This window comes from Penaeus chinensis, chromosome 17 (assembly GCF_019202785.1).
Source record: "Penaeus chinensis breed Huanghai No. 1 chromosome 17, ASM1920278v2, whole genome shotgun sequence".
NCBI classification, from domain to species: Eukaryota; Metazoa; Arthropoda; class Malacostraca; order Decapoda; family Penaeidae; genus Penaeus; species Penaeus chinensis.
In genome coordinates, this window is record NC_061835.1 from 13,553,791 (window position 1) to 13,558,790 (window position 5,000).

General features: G+C 38.3%; 1 protein-coding gene across 3 annotated transcripts in view; it reads right to left on the reverse strand.

Annotated features, from left to right (window-relative positions):
* The window catches only part of LOC125033903, an 88,450-nt gene that overhangs the window by 82,995 nt on the left and 455 nt on the right, over positions 1-5,000 (reverse strand). The gene's annotated exons all lie outside the window — the stretch shown is intronic.

Sequence of the window (5,000 nt, forward strand, 5' to 3'; positions counted from 1 at the left end):
GAATAAGAGGAGAGATGGGGAAGAAGGAGGAAGATAATAATGAAGGGGGTGGAAAAAAGTAGAGAAGGAGGAAAAGGAGGAAGAGGGAAGAATAAAAGGAGAAGGGAGAAGAGAAGAAGGAGAATGGGGGGAGGAAGATGATGAGAAATGAAAAGGAAGAGGAAGAGGAGAAGGAGGGAAAGATGGAAAGGGAAAACAAGGAGAGAAAGAGTAGATAGCAAAGGAGAGAAAGAGAAAGAGTAGATAGCAAAGGAGAGAAAGAGAAAGAGTAGATAGCAAAGGAGAGAAAGAGAAAGGGTAGATGGCGTAGGAGAGAGAGAGAAAGAGGAAGAAAGTAGGAAGGGAGAAAGGGAAATAAGGGGAGGATAAAACTGAGAACGAATAGAGAGGAAAAAAAGTGAAAAGATGAGAAACACGAAAGTGAGAACGAAAAGAGAACGTGAAAACGTAAAAAGGGAGGTATTAGAAAACGAGAACAAGAAGTAGAAAACGAGAACAAGAAATAGAAAACGAGAACAAGAAACTGAAAACGAGAACAAGAAGTAGAAAACGAGAACAAGAAATAGAAAACGAGAACAAGAAACTGAAAACGAGAACAAGAAATAGAAAACGAGAACAAGAAATAGAAAACGAGAACAAGAAATAGAAAACGAGAACAAGAAGTAGAAAACGAGAACAAGAAATAGAAAACGAGAACAAGAAATAGAAAACGAGAACAAGAAACTGAAAACGAGAACTATAAACAGAAAACAAGAAAAAGAAACAAAACGAGAACGAGAAATAGCAAACGAGAACAAAAATAGAAAGCGAGAACAAGAAATAGAAAACGAGAACAAGATACAGAAAACGAGAACAAGAAATAGAAAACGAGAACAAGAAATAGAAAACGAGAACAAGAAATAGAAAACGAGAACAAGAAATAGAAAACGAGAACAAGAAATAGAAAACGAGAACAAGAAATAGAAAACGAGAACAAGAAATAGAAAACGAGAACAAGAAATAGAAAACGAGAACAAGAAATAGAAAACGAGAACAAGAAATAGAAAACGAGAACAAGAAACTGAAAACGAGAACTATAAACAGAAAACAAGAAAAAGAAACAAAACGAGAACGAGAAATAGCAAACGAGAACAAAAATAGAAAGCGAGAACAAGATACAGAAAACGAGAACAAGAAATAGAAAACGAGAACAAAATACAGAAAACGAGAACAAGAAATAGAAAACGAGAACAAGATACAGAAAACGAGAACAAGAAATAGAAAACGAGAACAAAATACAGAAAACGAGAACAAGAAATAGAAAACGAGAACAAAATACAGAAAACGAGAACAAGAAATAGAAAACGAGAACAAAATACAGAAAACGAGAACAAGACATAGAAAACGAGAAGAAACTGAAAACTAGAATAAGAAATAGAAAGCGAGAACATTATAGAGAACGAGAACAATATAGAAAACGAGAACAAGAAACAGAAAACGAGAACAAGAAATAGAAAACGAGAACAATATAGCGAACGAGAACAATATAGAAAACGAGAACAAGAAACAGAAAACGAGAGCAAGAAACAGAAAACGAGACCAATATAGAAAACAGAATGGCGGAAGCGACAGTAGACGGAATTGAGTCACGTGCGATTTTCGAATCTATTATAAGTTGATTCATTCGCACGTGCGTGTAAGCGTACAGGCGTACACGTGTACATACGTACATACATACACATGCGCATGATCAGTTTTTATTGGGCACTTAGAAACGCATGTAAATGATAGTAACCATAGAAATGCAAACACACATACATACATACACACACACACACACACACACACACATACATACACACACATACGCACACACACACATACATACACACACATACATACATACACACACACATACATACACACACACACACACATGCATACATACACACATACGTGTGCGCACACACGCACGCGCACACACACACACATACACACACAATACAAACAAACACAAGTAACCACACATGCGCACACACACACACACGAACTGACACGTACATACACGAGCACAAACACACTAACGCACACACACCCACGCACACGTACATTCACGCTCACGTACACGCCCAAACGCACACGTGGGCGTGTACGTGAGCGTGAATAAAGAAAAACAAAAATAAAAGAGAAAGTTAAGTAAATATAAGATAAAAGTAAGAGAGAGAGGGGAATGAAAATAGAAAGATAAAAATAAAGGAAAGACCGAAATAAAAAAAAAATAATAATAAAATAAAATAATTAAATTTTTCATCAAATTATATTTATAAGAATTAAATTATAATAAAAAAGTTAACATGTTACATTTAAAAACATATATCAAAGGCAATAAATAAATAATCATATATAATTAATAATTAAAAACAAGAGGCTAACAAATGATTAACACATATCAAGAAAATATAAAAAAGTATAATAAAAATATACAAAAAAAAAAAAAAAGTGGTAAACAATAAAAAACAACAATAAACATCAATTAATTATCCATCACACGTAATATTCATTAAAATGGTGATCTGATGACAATATATCAATGATAATGAGACGAAGTGACAATGACGTTAATGACAATAACGATATTATCATTAATGATGATAATAATAATAATAATAATAATAATAATAATAATAATAATAATAATAATAATAATAATAATAGTAATAATAGTAATAATAATAATAACAACAATAATGATAATGATAATAATAATAATAATAATAGTAATAGTAATATCAATATCAATAACATGAACAACAGTAAAACAAGAAGAAGAAGAAGAAGAAGAAGATGATGATGAAGATTAATGATAACAATAATATTAATAATAATGATAAGAAGAACAAGAACAAGATTAAGAAGAAGAAGAAGAAGAAGAGTAGTAATAGTAGTAGTAATAACAAAAAAAGCATAATAGGAATAAGAGAAACTAACAACAACAATAATAATGACAACAACTACACACACGTGATAATAACTGCCAAATCCTTAACGAGAACTTTCAAACATCGTTAAAAGTGAGCGGAAAAATATGATGAAAAAAAAAAAAAACGCCATGTCTTTTTTTCCCCGGAAGTTGTGAATCAACTCTCTTCATTTTGTGTTATTATCGTCATTATCTCATTTTGTGCCGGTTATTCGTTACTCTTTTGAGGAATGTTGAGAAGGGGGAAGGAGGGAGGGAGGGAGGAAGGGAAAGAGGGAGGGAGGGAGGGGGGAGGGAGAGAGGGAAGGAGAGAGGGAAAGAGGGAGGGAGGGAGGGAGGGAGGGAAAGAGGAAGGAAGGGAGGGGGGAGGGGGGGAGGGAGAGAGGGAGGAAGGGAAAGAGGGATAAGGGAAGGGGGGAGGGAGGGGGAGAGGGAGGAGGGAGGGAGGGAGGGAAGGAGAGAGGGAGGGAAGGCGGGAAAGAGAAAGGGAGAGAGGGAGTGAGTGGGGGAGGGAGGGAAGGAGGGAGGGGTGAAGGAGAGAGGGAGGGAGGGTTAAGGAAAGACAGGAGGGAGAGAGGAAGTGAAGGAGGGAGGAAGGACGGAAGGATGGGAAGGAGGGAGGGAGGAAGAGATAGATTGTGAAAAGGAAGAAGGGAGGAGAATGTGAGAGAGAAAAAGAAAGAGAGAGAGAAAAGGAGAACAGGGAGAAAGGGAGGGAATGAGGGGGAGGAAGAGAGGTGAGAAAGGAAAGAAAGAAAGGGAAAGATAAATGGGCTTAAGAAAAAAAGAATGAAGAAGGGGGTAGAGAGAGAGAGAGAGAGAGAGAGAGAGAGAGAGAGAGAGAGAGAGAGAGAGAGAGAGAGAGAGAGAGAGAGAGAGAGAGAGAGAGAGAGAGAGAGAGAGAGAGAAGAGAGAGAGAGAGAGAGAGAGAGAGAGAGAGAGAGAGAGAGAGAGAGAGAGAGAGAGAGAGAGAGAGAGAGAGAGAGAGAGAGAGAGAGAGAGAGAGAGAGAGAGAGAGAGAGAGAGAGAGAGAGAGAGAGAGAGAGAGAGAGAGAGAGAGAGAGAGAGAGAGAGAGAGAGAGAGAGAGAGAGAGACAGAAACAGAGTACAAGACAGAAACTGCGAGCGAGAGAAGAAGAGACAGAACAAGAAAGAAAGAGAGAACGACTATACATAAAAAAATACACAGAACACAATAACAGCCGTATCCCATTTCAAAACATCGCGAACAACACAGGACAAGGAATTTAAGAATGGCGAGAATCCTGCAGTATAGTTGAACAGTATAAATGCGAGTGTGAAGGGCAGATAATGATGACAAAGAGGATAATGACAGGAGAATAATTGATAATAGGTGTAACACCATCGACAATAACAATAGCGTCCGCCATAATGACAATAACGAGACCAGTAATTGGTTGGTAATACCAGATCCTCAATACGTGTTGATACTGAAGCTTTGTCTGGTGATATCGTGCACAAAATTGCTTTCAGAGTAAGTCATGGTTCATCGTTCTTTACAGTGACGATAACAACTGCACCCTCTTATGGTCTAATGTCCGAATTGCTTATCCGGACATCTGTATCTGCGTTGTCCGAATTACTTATCCGGACATCTGCATCTGCGTTGTCCGAATTGCTTATCCGGACATCCGTATCTGCGTTGTAGCCCCCTGCGGCGATCTCTCCCGAAGTTGCACTCATGTCCGGTGATTTGTGTCCTTTGCGAAGTTCCCGATCCGAGATTTCTCCATTTGAGGGGAAAGAATGCAAGACAGTGCCAGTGCCAGTGCCACTTGCAAATGCACCTGTGTTGGCTGTGCAACGAGCCTCGTGTTGACGTCGCGCGGTTGCAATGGCATGACGAGCAGCAATAACCCATAGAGCGACAATTAAAAAGTGAAGTGCATCTCTTTCAACTCCATCGGCGGCTGTGATTGGCCAGATTCCTGCCCCTCGTTAGACTGATGGAGTCATTAAGATTTTTCTTTTTCCAAACGACAATATCACCGATGCGATTTGCATATAAATGACACACTGC